We start from the raw sequence: 20,286 nt of genomic DNA on the forward strand, positions 1-20,286 counted from the left end.
CCATCCTCTCAGTGAAAATGTTCAACACGCTCTGTCACAACACGGCTATTCAGCTGTCGGTTCTCGATCATGTCGGAATAGAATCCATTGATTCTTTTGTGTCTGTCACTGACGCCCCACAATCGCGAGTTTGAAGCTCGTCACAGTCATTCAATCCTTGAATCCTATTCAGAATACCACAGACAAGGTTTAGACTTTCTGGATTCTCTTGAATGCTGCCATCAATTCTAGCTTATACCACGAAGATTCTGATTAAGGAATCCAAGAGATATTCACTCAATCTAAGGTAGAACGGAGGTGGTTGTCAGGCACACGTTCATAGGTGAGAATGATGATGAGTGTCACGGATCATCACATTCATCAAGTTGAGGAACAAGTGATATCTTAATCTATGGTGTGTAAAAACTCCACCGTTGAAAATACATAAGTGATAATGGTGATCATTGGCTTCGGCCTCAGAGAGGGAACCAGAAGAACCAAGATGAAAATACAATAGTAAAAGGTCCTATATGTAGAGAACTAGTAGCTTAGGGTTTACAAAGATGAGTAAATGACATAAAAATCCACTTCCGGGCCCACTTGGTGTGTGCTTGGGCTGAGCATTGATGCTTTCATGTGTAGAGACTTTTCTTGGAGTTAAACGCCAGCTTTTGTGCCAGTTTGGGCATTTAACTCCCATTCTTGTGCCAGTTCCGGCGTTAAACGCCAGAATTCTTGAGCTGACTTGGAACGCCTGTTTGGGCCATCAAATCTCGGGTAAAGTATGGACTATTATACATTGCTGCAAAGCCCAGGATGTCTACTTTTCAACGCAATTAAGAGCGAGCCAATTGGGCTTCTGTAGCTCCAGAAAATCCACTTCGAGTGCAGGGAGGTCAGAATCCAACAGCATCTGCAGTCCTTTTCAGCCTCTGAATCATATTTTTGCTCAGGTCCCTCAATTTCAGCCAGAAAATACCTGAAATCACAGAAAAACACACAACTCATAGTAAAGTCCAGAAAGGTGAATTTTAACTAAAAACTAATAAAAATATAATGAAAACTAACTAAAAGATGCTGATAACATACTAAAAACAATGCCAAAAAGCGTATAAATTATCCGCTCATCAACTCTTTTCATTTCTTTCTTTCCTTTGTCCTCCTTCTTGAGCTTTGGACAGTTTAGCTTGAAGTGTCCAGCCTCCTTGCAACGATGACACGTCACCTTGCTTAAGTCCATCTTGTGTTCCTTTGAGCTTGAACCCTTGTATTTGCCCTTGTTCTTCATCATCCTTCTAAATCTCCTAGCAAAAAACAAGAGTCTATCATTTGAAATACCATCACTAGACTCACTCTCTTTTGGTTCTACTTTTGACTTGAGGGATATTCCCTTTTTCTTTGAGTCTGGGTTTGTATATGTGGTTTCATAGGAAAGGAATTTTTCTCTCAACTCATCATAGGTTATGGGACTTAGGTTGTTGCTCTCAGTTAGCACAGTGGCAGTGGTTTTCTTTTGTGAGGCTTCTAAGGAGTTTTCTCACCAAGGTTTGTTCTGCATAGTTTGTACCCATAGCATCAAGGTTGTTGATTATGATTGAGAATCTCTCAAACACTTCATCAATGCTTTCTCCATCCTTCATGTTAAACATCTCGTACTCTTTTCGCAGCATATCAATCCTCGTTTCTTTGACTTGTTTAGTGCCTTCGTGTGTAACCTGGAGTTTTTCCTAGATTTCTTTGGCTGTCTTGCATCTAAACACCTTTCGGTACTCTTCAAAGCTGATAGCACAGTGAAGAAGGTTGATTGCTTTAGCATTCAGCTCCATCTTTTTCTTATCATCTTCATTCCATTCAGCTTTTCTTTTGGAGTCACCACTCCATCAGCACTTGTTTTTGTTGGGATCTTGGGACCGCTCACAACAATCTTCCATATGTTGTAGTCAATGGATTGGATGAAGATCTTTATCCTTTCTTTCCAGTAGGCATAGTTCTTCCCGTTGAAGAAAGGTGGCCGGTTGTTTGATTGACCTTCAATGAGAGTGTAGGCAACTGTGGTTGTGCCCAAGTTGTTTACCATTGGATCTTTGCTCCAAGCGGTTAAGCTTGATTCTTGAGACCCTAGCTCTTGATACCAATTGAAGGTTGTGGTAGGCTTAGAGAAGGGGGTTGAATTTATGCCTTCCTTTTTGGTTGATGTTATGACCCTTTTAAAACAAACTTTCAATTTTGATTCTGTTTGTACTCAGTAGCGGAAATTTATGAGACAATTTATTTTTGTCTCATGAATATCAGAAAATAGGATACTGCAGAGAAGAGAAAAGCTAACACCAGCATGTATCCTGGTTTGGTTGCCTTGTGCTATGCAATCTACGTCCAGTCTCCTCCACAACAATAGAGGAATTTCCACTATAGTTAAAAGTATTACATACACCAATTTCACAGGATTGACACAATCCTTTCATACTCAAGTTCTAACCTAACTTGACATTGGCTATGCTAATACCTAACTATTCACTCTTAATGCTAACCCAACTAAGAAAGGGATACCTCACAGGTACAAGATACAAGACATTGACATACCTAAAGAAATCAGAAAATAACTCTAGACTTTTCTCTCAAGTGTATCACTCAGCCTTTTTCCACTCATGGCTTTTACTTGAGCTTTCTCACTATGCCTTTTCTCACAAGAAATTACAGAAAGATAAACATAGAAAAGTACATCACAATCTGTAAAATATGAAGGAGATTGACTTCATCAACAGCCTCTTTGCTATGTGATAAACCAGCTTTGCAAGCCTCTGATTTAGTTCTTCAGTGTTGGCCAAATGCTTCTTTGATAGAGAGCATTATCCAAGTAGATGAACTTCACAGGGAACTCTTCACAGAACATAACTCACCAAACTCTGGTTTTCTCTCCTTGGTTTCTGAATGAACAGCAAACCTCTTTTATCTCCTTGCATGTTGCTTGGTTGCTCTCCCTGGGTCAACTTCTTGAGCCTTGAGCTTCACCAACCCACAAACTCACTTTTTCTCATTAAACCTCAGAGTAGTTTGCTTCTGACTTCTCCATCTTGACCGAAAGCCATAAAATAGCAACCACAAAAATCTTCCAACGGTAAACTGAATCTAAACCCTTGAAAACCAACTTGGTCCCCAAGACATGTTTGAGACCGTGGATTTACAGCAGAGAAGAACAGAAATCCTCTTTTCCATATAGCTCAAAACAGAGTGGCAGAGAGTTGAAGATGACGAGAAGAAAGTGTGATGCATGTATAAGGAAATGAGTTACCTTTAACCTAAGCTTGATTTGGTCTGAACTTGTTGATTTGACCTCAGCCTTTCTTGCCTAATCTTCTCTTTCTTTCTTCTTCTGTGAGTAGCGTAGGGAAGAAGTTCTCTCTCTCTCACTTCTGATTTCTGACCATGATGGAACAGATGAACGTTGCTTTTGGGTGAGAGCAAAATGGAGAGATTTGAATGAGATAGGCAATCGAGCTTGGATCGGGTTTAATTCATGCAACCAGTTTTGGCCCATCTAATTTCTTTCTTTGTTTTTCTTTAGGCTTCTATTTTTGTTTTCAGCCCACCATTCTTTCTATTTACTTTTCATTCCATTTGGGCTATAAAATTGAATTTTGGCCTGGAACATTTTATAAATAATTAGCAACATATAATTATTAGAACTCAACACTAATTATTTATTTTGCCCAAAAATAATGTTTGTTATCACTAATTAATTTAGTTAATTTCTTAACTCAACAACACCAACTAGGAAGAAGAGAGATTTTTAGGGGTACAGGGGGGAACCCTCGAACCAATTTGAAAAAAAAGTGGGAATCTGAATAGCTTTTGCCTTTTTTTCTTTTAATTATTTAATTTTTAATTTAAATTAAGAGGACAAAACGATCATTTTTATTTAGGTAGTGTCCAGTTCTTTGTAAACCAAACATAATATTAGACATTATACTAATAACATGTCTATCATATCCAAACAGCATACATAAATACAAATATTTTATGTCTATGTCTTAAGTGTCTATGCCTCAATGTTTATGTCTTAATACATATACAAAACAAACGCAGCCTTGTAGACATATAATTATGTACCATTTTTTCAAGTAACACACTACTTACTCTCATCCTCACCAAAGATCACTTTTTTCCCTCTCAAATTCTCTTAAAAGCCTTTTGAAATGAAGAGTGAAAAATGAAGTTTCCTTAATAAAGCATGCAAGGCCGTTCTCTCTTCCCTTCCCTTTAAAGGCACCAACACATTAGTATATTAGAATTCTTGGAGCATGTATGATAGATGCATGGAGACCAGTTGCACAAGTGATCAACATGCAGGATGCATGTTGCTCGAGAGTTGACATGTGGTATAGAGACACTAATAAAAGTGTCTTGGAACCATGTGAAAAATTTCTGCTCTTCCAACACACAGGATACGTGTTGTGACACGTAGTTAGAAATCACGACTAAAGATATCTCATAACCATGCAAAAAATCTGTGCTGGTTCAACACGTAGGGTGCGTATTGCCTAGGGATGGCAAAAATCTCCAGCGGGAAAGGTACCCACGGGGATTTACCCGTCACGGGATGGATATGGGGACGATTTTGTATCCGTGGGGACGGGAGTCGGGAGACGGGCCCTGTATATTAAACGGGGCGGGAGCGGGGATAGAGGTCCCTGCCTCGTGGAGATCCGTTTAAATCTGTTTATATATATATATATATATATATATATATATATATATCATATGAAGGAAAGTGCAAACCCTATCCGTCACACTTACAATCCACAATCCTCAACCTAGTCTCTGAACTCTTCACCACCCTCAAACCTCAGTCTCTCGCCCTCTCTGAACCACGCACGGTCGCACCATCACCACCACCGACTGCCACCTCCCACCCTCTCAGTCCTTCACCACTACGGCCCTACCTCTCACCCCCTCGGTCCGTCACCGCCACCTCTCACGCACTGTGGAGTGGAGGTCAGTCAGGTCATGATACATCATGCACACCGCAGCAGGGAGTCCGTCATCTTCACTGTCTTCGCGTCTTTGCCGGTCGTTGATGAGCGGATAATTTGTACGCTTTTTGGCATTGTTTTTAGTATGTTTTTAGTATGATTTAGTTAGTTTTTAGTATATTTTTATTAGTTTTTAGTTAAAATTCACTTTTCTGGACTTTACTATGAGTTTGTGTGTTTTTCTGTGATTTCAGGTATTTTCTGGCTGAAATTGAGGGACCTGAGCAAAAATCTGATTCAGAGACTGAAAAGGACTGCAGATGCTGTTGGATTCTGACCTCCCTGCACTCGAAGTGGATTTTCTGGAGCTACAGAAGCCCAATTGGCTCGCTCTTAATTGCGTTGAAAAGTAGACATCCTGGGCTTTGCAGCAATGTATAATAGTCCATACTTTACCCGAGATTTGATGGCCCAAACAGGCGTTCCAAGTCAGCTCAAGAATTCTGGCGTTTAACGCCGGAACTGGCACAAGAATGGGAGTTAAATGCCCAAACTGGCACAAAAGCTGGCGTTTAACTCCAAGAAGAGTCTCTACACGAAAATGCTTCAATGCTCAGCCCAAGCACACACCAAATGGGCCCGGAAGTGGATTTTTATGTCATTTACTCATCTTTGTAATTCTTAAGCTACTAGTTCCCTATAAATAGGACCTTTTACTATTGTATTTTCATCTTGGTTTTTCTGGTTCCCTCTCTGGGACCGAAGCCAATGATCACTTTTGTTCTTATGTATCTTCAACGGTGGAGTTTCTACACACCATAGATTAAGGTGTGGAGCTCTGCTGTACCTCGAGTATTAATGCAATTACTATTGTTCTTCTATTCAATTCCGCTTGTTCTTGTTCCAAGATATCACTTGTTCTTCAACTTGATGAATGTGATGATCCGTGACACTCATCATCATTCTCACCTATGAACGTGTGACTGACAACCACCTCTGTTCTACCTTAGATTGGGTGAATATCTCTTGGATTCCTGATACACGATGCATGGTTGATCGCCTGACAACCGAGCGCTCGCCTGACAAACGAGCCAGCCATTCCGTGAGATCAGAGTCTTCGTGGTATAGACCAGAACTGATGGCGGCATTCAAGAGAATCCGGAAGGTCTAACCTTGTCTGTGGTATTCTGAGTAGGATTCAATGATTGAATGACTGTGACGTGCTTCAAACTCGCGATTGTGGGGCGTTAGTGACAGACGCAAAAGAATCACTGGATTCTATTCCGACATGATCAAGAACCGACAGCTGGATAGCCGTGCCGTGACAGGGTGCGTTGAACATTTCCACTGAGAGGATGGGAGGTAGCCGCTGACAACAGTGAAACCCTTGCATAAGCTTGCCATGGAAAGAAGTAAGAAGGATTGGATGAAGACAGTAGGAAAGCAGAGAGACGGAAGGGACAAAGCATCTCCATTCGCTTATCTGAAGTTCTTACCAATGAATTGCATAAGTATCTCTATCTTTATCTTTTATTCATATTTCATCTATAACCATCTGAGTCTGCCTGACTAAGATTTACAAGGTGACCATAGCTTGCTTCATACCAACAATCTCTGTGGGATCGACCCTTACTCGCGTAAGATTTATTACTTGGACGACCCAGTGCACTTGCTGGTTAGTTGTGCGGAATTGTGTTTATGCCATGGTATTGAGCACCAAGTTTTTGGGGCCATTACTAGGGATTATTTGAGTTGTGAAAAGTAGTGATCACAATTTCGTGCACCAAGTTTTTAGCTCTTGAATGCAATGTCTTGCTGAAGCTTGGCTATTCATGTCTAATTCCTTTAGACTGAAGCTTTAGACTAACATTGCATGATTCCTGGAATTCTCATTAAGAATTTTGATACCTTTATTTTCTTTTTCACTTAATTCTCGAAAAAACCAAAAAAATTACAAAATCATAAAAAACCAAAAATATTTTATGTTTCTTGTTGAGTCTAGTGTCTTATATTAAGTTTGGTGTCTTGCATGCATTGTTTATTTGATCTTGGTTCTATTTTCAAGTCAATAATACAGGGAACTGAAGATTCAGTACATGCAACAGAGGAATTATACAGAAAAGCTGGGTGTTCAAAACGCCCAGTGAAGAAGGATTAACTGGCGTTTAAACGCCAGCCAGGGTGCCTGGCTGGGCGTTTAACGCCCAAAAAGGTAGCATTTTGGGCGTTAAACGCCAGAATGGATACCATTCTGGGCGTTTAACGCCAGGATGGCACAAGAGGGAAGATTCTGTTTTTAATGCAAATTTTTTTCAAGTTTTCAAAGTTTTTCAAAATCAAATCTTTTTCAAATCATATCTTTTCAATCAAATCTTTTTCAAAATCAATTTCTTTCCTTTTTCAAAGATACTTGCTAACAATTAATGATTTGATTGAACATTTTAAGTATGTTGCCTTTTCTGCTGAGAGAGGTTTAATGTTTGAATCATATCTTTTCTTGTTAGGCAAGTCATTAATTTTTTAAATCAAATCTTTTTAAATTGTTTTTCAAATCATATCTTCTCAATCACATCTTTTTAAAACCATAACTTTTAAATCACATCTTTTTCAAAAAAAAGTTTTCAATCATATCTTCTTCAAAATCTTTTTCAAAATGTTTTTAAAATCTTTTACTTAATTTTCGAAAAATCTCTTCCCCTCTTCTCACATCCTTCTATTTATGGAGTACCACTCCTCCTCAATGCACAATTCGAACTCTATCTCACTAAGTTCGAATTCTTCTACCTCTTCCTTCTATTTTTTTGTTCCTCTGACACCTCAAGGAATCTCTATACTGTGACATAGAGGATTCCACATTTTCTTGTTCTCTTCTCTTTCATATGAGCAGGAGCAAAGACAAAAGCATTCTTGTTGAGGCTGACCCTGAACCTGAAAGGACCTTGAAGCGAAAGCTAAGAGAAGCTAAGGCACAACTCTCTATAGAGGACCTGACAGAAATCTTCAAAGAAGAAGAACCCATGGCAGCCGAAAACAACAACAATGCCAACAATGCAAGGAAGGTGCTGGGTGACTTTACTGCACCTACTCCCGACTTCTATGGGAGAAGCATCTCTATCCCTGCCATTGGAGCAAACAACTTTGAGCTTAAGCCTCAATTAGTTTCTCTAATGCAACAGAATTGCAAGTTCCATGGACTTCCATTGGAAGATCCTCATCAGTTTTTAGCTGAATTCTTGCAAATCTGTGACACTGTCAAGACTAATGGGGTTGACCCTGAGGTCTACAGACTTATGCTATTCCCTTTTGCTGTAAGAGACAGAGCTAGGACATGGTTGGACTCACAACCTAAAGAAAGCCTGAACTCTTGGGAAAAGCTAGTCAATGCCTTCTTGGCAAAGTTCTTTCCACCTCAAAAATTGAGTAAGCTTAGAGTGGAAGTCCAGACCTTCAGATAGAAGGAAGGAGAATCCCTCTATGAAGCTTGGGAAAGATACAAACAATTGATCAGAAAGTGTCCTTCTGACATGCTTTCTGAATGGAGCACCATAGGTATTTTCTATGATGGTCTGTCTGAACTGTCCAAGATGTCTTTGGATAGCTCTGCTGGAGGATCTCTTCATCTGAAAAAGACGCCTACAGAAGCTCAAGAGCTCATTGAAATGGTTGCAAATAACCAATTCATGTACACTTCTAAAAGGAATCCTGTGAACAATGGGACAAATCAGAAGAAAGGAGTTCTTGAGATTGATACTCTGAATGCCATATTGGCTCAGAACAAGATATTGACTCAGCAAGTCAATTTGATTTCTCAAAGTCTGTCTGGAATGCAAAATGCACCAAACAGTACTAAGGATGCTCCATCTAAAGAAGAAGCTTATGATCCTGAGAACCCTTCAATGGAAGAGGTGAATTACATGGGAGAACCCTATGGAAACACCTATAATTCTTCATGGAGAAATCACCCAAATTTCTCATGAAAGGATCAACAGAGACCTCAACAAGGTTTCAACAACAATAATGGTGGAAGAAACAGGTTTAGCAATAGCAAGCCTTTTCCATCATCTTCTCAGCAACAGACAGAGAATTCTAAGCAAAATCACTCTGACTTAGCAACCATGGTCTCTGATCTAATCAAAACTACTCAAAGTTTCATGACTAAAACAAGGTCCTCCATTAGGAACTTGGAGGCACAAGTGGGAAAGTTGAGCAAGAAAGTTACTGAACTCCCTCCTAGTACTCTTCCAAGCAATACAGAAGAAAATCCAAAAGGAGAGTGCAAGGCCATCAATATGGCCGAATTTGGAGAGGAGGAAGAGGCAGTGAACGCCATTGAAGAAGACCTCAATGGACGTCCACTGGCCTCCAATGAGTTCCCCAATGAGGAACCATGAGAATCTGAGGCTCAAAATGAGACCAAAGAGATTCCACTGGACTTACTTCTGCCATTCATGAGCTCTGATGAGTATTCTTCCTTTGAAGAGGATGAGTATGTCACTGAAGAGCAAGTGGCTAAATACCTTGGAGCAATCATGAAGCTAAATGACAAGTTGTTTGGTAATGAGACTTGGGAGGATGAACCCCCTTTGCTCACCAAAGAACTGGATGACTTGTCTAGGCAGAAATTACCTCAAAAGAGACAAGATCCTGGGAAGTTTTCAATACCTTGCACCATAGGCACCATGACCTTCAAGAAGACTCTGTGTGACCTAGGGTCAAGTGTAAACCTCATGCCTCTCTCTATAATGGAGAAGCTAGGGATCTTTGAGGTACAAGCTGCAAGAATCTCACTAGAGATGGCAGACAATTCAAGAAAACAAGCTTATGGACTTGTAGAGGATGTTTTGGTAAAGATTGAAGACCATTACATCCCTGCTGATTTCATAGTCCTAGAGACTGGGAAGTGCATGGATGAGTCCATCATCCTTGGCAGACCCTTCCTAGCCACAGCAAAGGCTGTGATTGATGTTGACAGAGGAGAATTGATCATTCAAGTGAATGAAGGATCCTTTGTGTTTAAGGCTCAAGGATATCCCTCTGTCACCATGGAGAGGAAGCATGAAGAGCTTCTCTCAAAGCAGAGTCAAACAGAGCCCCCACAGTCAAACTCTAAGTTTGGTGTTGGGAGGCCACAACCAAACTCTAAGTTTGGTGTTGAACCCCCACATTCAAACTCTAAGTTTGGTGTTGGGAGGTTCCAACATTGCTCTAAGTATCTGTGAGGCTCCATGAGAGCCCTATGTCAAGCTACTGACATTAAAGAAGCGCTTGTTGAGAGGCAACCCAATGTTATATTTTACCTATTTTCCTTTGTTATTTTATGTTTTCTGTAGGTTGATGATCATGAGAAGTCACAAAATCAATTGAAAAAGCAAAAACAGAATGAAAAACAGGAAGAAAAATAGCACACCCTGGAGGAAGAACCTACTGGCGTTTAAACGCCAGTAAGGCTAGCAGATGGGCGTTTAACGCCCAGTCTGGCACCATTCTGGGCGTTTAACGCCAGAAAGGGGCACCAGACTGGCGTTAAACGCCAGATATGGGCAAGCACTTGGCGTTAAACGCCAGAAATGGGCACCAGCCCGGCGTTTAACGCCAGAATTGGCTCAAAACGCATTTTTGCATGCCACTTGGTGCAGGGATGACTTTTCCTTGACACCTCAGGATCTGTGGACCCCACAGGATCCCCACCAACCCCACCACCCTCTTTCTTCTTCACCCATTCACCAATCACCTCAATACCTCTTCCCCAAAAACCCTTCACCTATCAAATCCCATCTTTCTCTTCACCACTCACATCCATCCTTCATAAAACCCCACCTACCTCACCATTCGAAATTCAAACCACTTTCCCTCCCAAACCCACCCATAATGGCCGAACCCTACCCCTCCCCTCACCCCTATATAAACCCATCTTCACTCCTTCATTTTCACACACCCTAAACACTACTTCTTCCCCCTTTGGCCGAACCACACAGCCTCCTCCATCTCCTCCATTTTCTTCTTCTTCTACTCTATTCTTTCTTCTTTTGCTCGAGGACGAGCAAACCTTTTAAGTTTGGTGTGGTAAAAGCGTTGCGTTTTGTTTTTCCATAACCATTTATGGCATCCAAGGCCGGAGAAACCTCTAGAAAGAGGAAAGGGAAGGCAAAAGCTTCCACCTCCGAGTCATGGGAGATGGAGAGATTCATCTCAAGGGTGCATCAAGACCACTCCTATGAAGTTGTGGCCTTGAAGAAGGTGATCCCCGAGGTCCCTTTCAAACTCAAAAAGAGTGAATATCCGGAGATCCGACATGAGATTCGAAGAAGAGGTTGGGAAGTTCTCACCAACCCCATTCAACAAGTCGGAATCTTAATTGTTCAAGAGTTCTATGCCAATGCATGGATCACCAAGAGCCATGATCAAAGTGTGAACCCGAACCCAAAGAATTGGCTTACAATGGTTCGGGGGAAATACTTAGATTTTAGTCCAGAAAATGTGAGGTTGGCATTCAACTTGCCCATGATGCAAGGAGATGAACATCCTTACACAAGAAGGGTCAACTTTGATCAAAGGTTGGACCAAGTCCTCACTGACATTTGTGAAGAGGGCGCCCAATGGAAGAGAGATTCAAGAGGGAAGCCGGTTCAATTAAGAAGGCATGACCTCAAGCCCGTGGCTAGAGGATGGTTGGAGTTTATCCAACGCTCAATCATTCCCACTAGCAACCGGTCTAAAGTTACTCTAGACCGGGCAATCATGATCCATAGCATCATGATTGGAGAAGAAGTAGAAGTTCATGGGGTTATAGCCCAAGAACTCTATAAGGTGGCGGACAAGTCCTCTACCTTGGCAAGGTTGGCCTTTCCTCATCTCATTTGTCACCTCTGTTATTCAGTAGGAGTTGACATAGAAGGAGACATCCTCATTGATGAGGACAAGCCCATCACTAAGAAAAGGATGGAGCAAACAAGAGACCCCCCTCATCATGAAATCCCTGAGATGCCTCAAGGGATGCACTTTCCTCCACAAGACTATTGGGAGCAAATTAACACCTCCCTAGGAGAATTGAGTTCCAACATGGGACAACTAAGGGTGGAGCACCAAGAACATTCCATCCTCCTCCATGAAATTAGAGAAGATCAAAGAATCATGAGAGAGGAGCAACAAAGACAAGGAAGAGACATTGAGGAGCTCAAGCACTCCATAAGATCTTCAAGAGGAAGAACAAGCCGCCATCACTGAGGTGGACCCGTTCTTTAATCTCCTTGTTCTTTATTTTCTTGTTTTTCGAATTTTCATGCTTATGTTTATCCATGTTTGTGTCTTATGATCATTAGTGTCTTAGTGTCTATGCCTTAAAGTTATGAATGTCCTATGAATCCATCACCTTTCTTAAATAAACAATGTTCTTAATTGAAAAAGAGAAGAATTGCATGAATTTTGAATTTTATAACAGATTAATTATTTTGATGTGGTGGCAACACTTTTGTTTTCTGAATGTATGCTTGAACAGTGCATATGTCTTTTGAATTTGTGGTTCATGAATGTTGGCTCTTGAAAGAATGATGAAAAAGGAGACATGTTACTGAGGATCTGAAAAATCATAAAAATGATTCTTGAAGCAAGAAAAAGCAGTGAATACAAAAAAAAAAAAAAAGAGAAGGAGAAAAACGAAAAAAAAAAGGAAGAGAAAAAGAAAGAAAAAAAGAAAGAAATAAAGTTGTGATCCAAGGCAAAAAGAGTGTGCTTAAGAACCCTGGACACCTCTAATTGAGGACTCTAGCAAAGCTGAGTCACAATCTGAAAAGGTTCACCCAATTATGTGTCTGTGGCATGTATGTATTCGGTGGTAATACTGGAAGACAGAGTGCTTTGGGCCACGGCCAAGACTCATAAAGTAGCTGTGTTCAAGAATCATCATACTTAACTAGAAGAATCAATAACACTATCTGGATTCTGAGTTCCTAAAGAAGCCAATCATTCTAAATTTCAAAGGATAAAGTGAGATGCCAAAACTGTTCAGAGGCAAAAAGCTAAAAGCCCCGCTCATCTAATTAATACTGATCTTCATAGATGTTTTTGGAGTTCATTGCATATTCTCTTCTTTTTATCTTATTTGATTTTCAGTTGCTTGGGGACAAGCAACAATTTAAGTTTGGTGTTGTGATGAGCGGATAATTTGTACGCTTTTTGGCATTGTTTTTAGTATGTTTTTAGTATGATTTAGTTAGTTTTTAGTATATTTTTATTAGTTTTTAGTTAAAATTTACTTTTCTGGACTTTACTATGAGTTTGTGTATTTTTCTGTGATTTCAGGTATTTTCTGGCTGAAATTGAGGGACCTGAGCAAAAATCTGATTCAGAGACTGAAAAGGACTGCAGATGCTGTTGGATTCTGACCTCCCTGCACTCGAAGTGGATTTTCTGGAGCTACAGAAGCCCAATTGGCGCGCTCTTAACGGCGTTGGAAAGTAGACATCCTGGGCTTTCCAGCAATATATGATAGTTCATACTTTGCCCAAGATTTGATGGCCCAAACCGGCGTTCAAAGTCACCTTCAGAATTCCCAGCGTTAAACGCCGGAACTGGCACCAAAGTGGGAGTTAAACGCCCAAACTGGCACAAAAGCTGGCGTTTAACTCCAAGAAGAGTCTCTACACGAAAATGCTTCAATGCTCAGCCCAAGCACACACCAAGTGGGCCCGGAAGTGGATTTTTATGTCATTTACTCATCTTTGTAATTCTTAAGCTACTAGTTCCCTATAAATAGGACCTTTTACTATTGTATTTTCATCTTGGTTTTTCTGGTTCCCTCTCTGGGACCGAAGCCAATGATCACTTTTGTTCTTATATATCTTCAACGGTGGAGTTTCTACACACCATAGATTAAGGTGTGGAGCTCTTCTGTACCTCGAGTATTAATGCAATTACTATTGTTCTTCTATTCAATTCTGCTTGTTCTTGTTCCAAGATATCACTTGTTCTTCAACTTGATGAATGTGATGATCCGTGACACTTATCATCATTCTCACCTATGAACGTGTGACTGACAACCACCTCCGTTCTACCTTAGATTGGGTGAATATCTCTTGGATTCCTGATACACGATGCATGGTTGATCGCCTGACAACCGAGCGCTCGCCTGACAAACGAGCCAGCCATTCCGTGAGATCAGAGTCTTCGTGGTATAGGCCAGAACTGATGGCGGCATTCAAGAGAATCCGGAAGGTCTAACCTTGTCTGTGGTATTCTGAGTAGGATTCAATGATTGAATGACTGTGACGTGCTTCAAACTCGCGATTGTGGGGCGTTAGTGACAGACGCAAAAGAATCACTGGATTCTATTCCAACATGATCGAGAACCGACAGCTGGATAGCCGTGCCGTGACAGGGTGCGTTGAACATTTCCACTGAGAGGATGGGAGGTAGCCACTGACAACGGTGAAACCCTTGCATAAGCTTGCCATGGAAAGGAGTAAGAAGGATTGGATGAAGACAGTAGAAAAGTAGAGAGACGGAAGGGACAAAGCATCTCCATTCGCTTATCTGAAGTTCTTACCAATGAATTGCATAAGTATCTCTATCTTTATCTTTTATTCATATTTCATCTATAACCATCTGAGTCTGCCTGACTAAGATTTACAAGGTGACCATAGCTTGCTTCATACCAACAATCTCCGTGGGATCGACCCTTACTCGCGTAAGGTTTATGTTGCACGAAATTGTGATCAATACTTTTCAAAACATAAACAATCCCTAGTAATGGCTCCAAAGACTTGGTGCTCAATACCATGGCATAAACACAACTTCGCACAACTAACCAGCAAGTGCACTGGGTCGTCCAAGTAATAAACCTTACGCGAGTAAGGGTCGATCCCACGGAGATTGGTGGTATGAAGCAAGCTATGGTCACCTTGTAAATATCAGTCAGGCAGACTCAAATGGGTATAGTGATGAACGAAAATAACATAAAAGATAAAGATAGAGATACTTATATATATCATTGGTGTAAGAGCTTCAGACAAGCGTATGAAGATGCCTTCCCTTCCGTCTCTCTGCTTTCCTACTGTCTTCATCTTCAATCCTTCTTACTCCTTTCCATGGCAAGCTTGTGTAGGGTTTCACCGTTGTCAGTGGCTACCTCCCATCCTCTCATTGGAAATACGTCCCTGATGCTCTGTCACAGCATAGGCTATCCATCTGTCGGTTCTCAATCAGGCCGGAATAGAATCCAGTGATTCTTTTGCGTCTGTCACTAACGCCCCGCCCTCAGGAGTTTGAAGCACGTCACAGTCATTCAATCATTGAATCCTACTCAGAATACCACAGACAAGGTTTAGACCTTCCGGATTCTCTTGAATGCCGCCATCAGTTCTCGCCTATACCACGAAGATTCCTTTTAAAGAATCCAAGAGATATTCACTAGAGCCTTGGTTACTTGTAGAACACAAGTGGTTGTCAGTCACCATGTTCATAGGTGAGAATGATGATGAGTGTCAATCATCACCTTCATCAAGTTGAAGAACAAGTGATATCTTGGAACAAGAACAAGTGGAATTGAATAGAAGAACAATAGTAATTGCATTAATACTCGAGGTACAGCAGAGCTCCACACCTTAATCTATGGTGTGTAGAAACTCCACCGTTGAAAATACATAAGAACAAGGTCTAGGCATGGCCGAATGGCCAGCCTCCCCAAAGTGATCTAAGATAGCATAAAATTAGAAGATAGCTACCCAGATGTCTAAAATACAATAGTAAAAGGTCCTACTTATAGAAAACTAGTAGCCTAGGGTGTACAAAGATGAGTAAATGACATAAAAATCCACTTCTGGACCCACTTGGTGTGTGCTTGGGCTGAGCAATGAAGCATTTTTGTGTAGAGACTCTCCTTGGAGTTAAACGCCAGCTTTTATGCCAGTTTGGGCGTTTAACTCCCATTTTGGTGCCAGTTCCGGCGTTTAACGCTGGAATTTCTTGAGGTGACTTTGAACGCCGGTTTGGGCCATCAAATCTTGGGCAAAGTATGGACTATCATATATTGCTGGAAAGCCCAGGATGTCTACTTTCCAACGCCGTTGAGAGCTCGCCAATTGGGCTTCTGTAGCTCCAGAAAATCCACTTCGAGTGCAGGGAGGTCAGAATCCAACAGCATCTGCAGTCCTTTTGAGTCTCTGGATCAGATTTTTGCTCAGATCCCTCAATTTCAGCCAGAAAATACCTGAAATCACAGAAAAACACACAAACTCATAGTAAAGTCCAAAAAAGTGAATTTTAACTAAAAACTAATAAAAATATACTAAGAACTCAACTAAAACTACTAAAAACATACTAAAAACAATGCCAAAAAGCGTACAAATTATCCGCTCATCACAACACCAAACTTAAATTGTTGCTTGTCCCCAAGCAACTGAAAATCAAATAAGATAAAAAGAAGAGAATATACTATAGACTCCAAATTATCAATGAAACTAAGCTCCAAATTAGATGAGCGGGACTAGTAGCTTTTTTGCCTCCGAACAGTTTTGGCATCTCACTTTATCCTTTGAAATTCAGAATGATTGGCTTCTTTAGGAACTCAGAATCCAGATAGTGTTATTGATTCTCCTAGTTAAGTATGATGATTCTTGAACACAGCTGCTTATTGAGTCTTGGCTGTGGCCCAAAGCACTCTGTCTTCCAGTATTACCACCGGATACATACATGCCACAGACACATAATTGGGTGAACCTTTTCAGATTGTGACTCAGCTTTGCTAAAGTCCCCAATTAGAGGTGTCCAGGGTTCTTAAGCACACTCTTTTTGCCTTGGATCACAACTTTATTTCTTTCTTTTTCTTTTCTTTTTCTTTCTCCCCTTTTCGTTTTTCTGCTTCTCTTTTTTTTTCACTGCTTTTTCTTGCTTCAAGAATCATTTTTATGATTTTTCAGATCCTCAGTAACATGTCTCCTTTTTCATCATTCTTTCAAGAGCCAACAATTTTAACATTCATGAACCACAAATTCAAAAGACATATGCACTGTTCAAGCATACATTCAGAAAACAAAAAGTATTGTCACCACATCAAACTAATTAAGCTAGTTTTAAAGATGAATTTGAAATCCTGTACTTCTTGTTCTTTTGTGATTAAAACAGTTTTCATTTAAGAAAGGTGATGGATTCATATTCATAGCTTCAAGGCATAGACACTAAGACACTAATGATCACAAGACACAAACATGGACAAACATAAAGCACTAAAATTCGAAAAACAGAAAATTAAAGAACAAGGAGATTAAAGAACGGGTCCACCTTAGTGATGGCGGCTTGTTCTTCCTCTTGAAGGTCTTACGGAGTGCTTGAGCTCCTCAATGTCTCTTCCTTGTCTTTGTTGCTCCTCTCTCATGATGAGAGGGGTCTCTTGTTTGCTCCATCCTTTTCTTAGTGATGGGCTTGAGGTCATGCCTTCTCAGTTGAACCGGCTTCCCTCTTGAATTTCTCTTCCATTGGGCGTCCTCTTCACAGATATCTATGAGGACTTGGTCCAACCTTTTGATCAAAGTTGACCCTTCTCCATGGCCACAACTTCATAGAAGTGGTCTTGATGCCATAAATGGTTATGGAAAGACAAAAAGCAATGCTTTTACCACACCAAACTTAGAAGTTTTGCTCGTCCTCGAGCAAAAGAAGAAAGAAGAGAGTAGAAGAAGAAGAAATGAGGAAGAAGGGAATGGCTTTATGTTCGGCCAAAGAGGGGGAGAAGTGGTGTTTAGGTGGTGTGAAAATGAAGGGGTGAAGAAGGGTTTATGGGGAAGAGGTATTGAGGTGTTTGGTGAATGGGTGAAGAAGAAGAGAGAGTGTGGTGGGTTGGTGGGGATCCTGTGGGGTCCACAGATCCTGTGGTGTCAAGGAAAAGTCATTCCTGCACCAAATGGCACTCAAAATCACGTTTTGAGCCATTTCTGGCGTTAAACGCCGGGCTGGTGCCCATTCCTGGCGTTTAACGCCAGGTTCTTGCCCCTTTCTGGCGTTTAACGCCAGTCTGGTGCCCCTTTCTGGCGTTAAACGCCCAGAATGGTGCCAGACTAGGCGTTAAACGCCCAACTGCTAGCCTCACTGGCGTTTAAACGCCAGTGGGTTCTTCCTCCAGGGTGTGCTGTTTTTCTTCCTGTTTTTCATTCTGTTTTTGCTTTTTCAATTGATTTTGTGACTTCTCATGATCATCAACCTACAAAATAAGATAAAATGACAAAGGAAAATATATAAAATATAACATTGGGTTGCCTCCCAACAAGCGCTTCTTTAATGTCAGTAGCTTGACAGAGGGCTCTCATGGAGCCTCACAGATACTCAGAGCAATGTTGGAACCTCCCAACACCAAACTTAGAGTTTGAATGTGGGGGTTCAACACCAAACTTAGAGTTTGGTTGTGGCCTCCCAACACCAAACTTAGAGTTTGACTGTGGGGGCTCTTCTTGACTCTGATTTGAGAGAAGCTCTTCATGCTTCATCTCTATGGTGACAGAGGGATATCCTTGAGCCTTAAACACAAGGGATTCTTCATTCACTTGAATGATCAGTTCACCTCCATCAACATCAATCACAGCCTTTGCTGTGGCTAGGAAAGGTCTGCCAAGGATGATGGTTTCATCCATGCACTTCCCAGTCTCTAGGACTATGAAATCAGTAGGAATGTAATGGTCTTCAACCTTTACCAAAACATTCTCTACAAGTCCATGAGCTTGTTTTCTTGAGTTGTCTGCCATCTCTAGTGAGATTTTGGCAGCTTGTACCTCAAAGATCCCTAGCTTCTCCATTACTGAGAGAGGCATGAGGTTTACACTTGACCCTAAGTCACACAGAGCCTTCTTGAAGGTCATGGTGCCTATGGTACAAGGTATGGAAAACTTCCCAGAATCTTGTCTCTTTTGAGGTAATTTCTGCCTAGACAAGTCATCCAGCTCTTTGGTGAGCAAAGGAGGTTCATTCTCCCAAGTCTCATTTCCAAATAACTTGTCATTTAGCTTCATGATTGCTCCAAGGTACTTAGCAACTTGCTCTTCAGTGACATACTCATCCTCTTCAGAGGAAGAATACTCATCAGAGCTCATGAAAGGCAGAAGTAAGTCCAATGGAATCTCTATGGTCTCATTTTGAGTCCCAGATTCCCATGGTTCCTCATTGGGGAACTCATTGGAGGCTAGTGCACGCCCATTGAGGTCTTCCTCAGTGGCGTTCACTTCCTCCCCTTCCTCTCCAAATTCGGCCATGTTTATGGCTTTGCACTCTCCTTTTGGATTTTCTTCTGTGTTGCTTGGGAGAGTACTTGGAGGGAGTTCAGTAACTTTCTTGCTCAACTGTCCCACTTGTCCTTCCAAATTCCTAATGGAAGACCTTGTTTCATTCATGAAACTTTGAGTGGTTTTAATTAGATTAGAGACCATGGTTGCTAAGTCAGAGGGGTTCTGCTTAGGATTCTCTGTCTGTTGTTGAGAAGATGATGGAAAAGGTTTGCCATTGTTAAACCTGTTTCTTCCACCATTATTATTGAAACCTTGTTGAGGTCTCTCTTGATTCTTCCATGAGAGATTTGGGTGATTTCTCCATGAAGAATTATAGGTGTTACCATAGGGGTCTCCTAGGTACTTCACCTCTTCCATTGAAGGGTTCTCAGGATCATAAGCTTCTTCCTCAGATGAAACCTCCTTAGTACTGCTTGGTGCATTTTGCATTCCAGACAGACTCTGAGAAATCAAATTGACTTGTTGAGTCAATATCTTGTTCTGAGCCAAAATGGCGTTCAGAGTGTCAATCTCAAGAACTCCTTTCTTCTGACTAGTCCCATTGTTCACAGGATTCCTTTCAGAAGTGTACATGAATTGGTTATTTGCAACCATTTCAATTAGTTCTTGAGCCTCTGTAGGCGTCTTCTTCAGATGAAGAGATCCTCCAGCAGAGCTATCCAAAGACATCTTGGACAGTTCAGAGAGACCATCATAGAAAATACCTATGATGCTCCATTCAGAAAGCATGTCTGAGGGACATTTTCTGATTAATTGTTTGTATCTTTCCCAAGCTTCATAGAGGGACTCTCCATCCTTCTGTCTGAAGGTTTGGACTTCCACTCTAAGCTTACTCAATTTTTGAGGTGGAAAGTACTTTGCCAAGAAGGCATTGACTAGCTTTTCCCATGAGTCTAGACTTTCTTTAGGTTGTGAGTCCAACCATGTCCTAGCTCTGTCTCTTACAGCAAAAGGGAATAGCATTAGTCTATAGACCTCAGGGTCTACCCCATTAGTCTTGACTGTGTCACAGATTTGCAAGAACTCAGCTAAGAACTGATGAGGATCTTCCAATGGAAGTCCATGGAACTTGC

The 20,286-nt window shown here is 41.1% G+C and overlaps 1 non-coding gene across 1 annotated transcript; it reads left to right on the forward strand.

Annotated features, from left to right (window-relative positions):
* The first annotated feature begins 19,936 nt into the window (after nt 1-19,936).
* Nucleotides 19,937-20,044, forward strand: LOC130964574 (small nucleolar RNA R71). The gene has a single exon (XR_009080662.1). It is a non-coding gene; the product is annotated as a small nucleolar RNA R71 (small nucleolar RNA).
* Nucleotides 20,045-20,286: the final 242 nt, after the last annotated feature.

This window comes from Arachis stenosperma, chromosome 2, assembly GCF_014773155.1.
Source record: "Arachis stenosperma cultivar V10309 chromosome 2, arast.V10309.gnm1.PFL2, whole genome shotgun sequence".
Classification (NCBI taxonomy): Eukaryota; Viridiplantae; Streptophyta; class Magnoliopsida; order Fabales; family Fabaceae; genus Arachis; species Arachis stenosperma.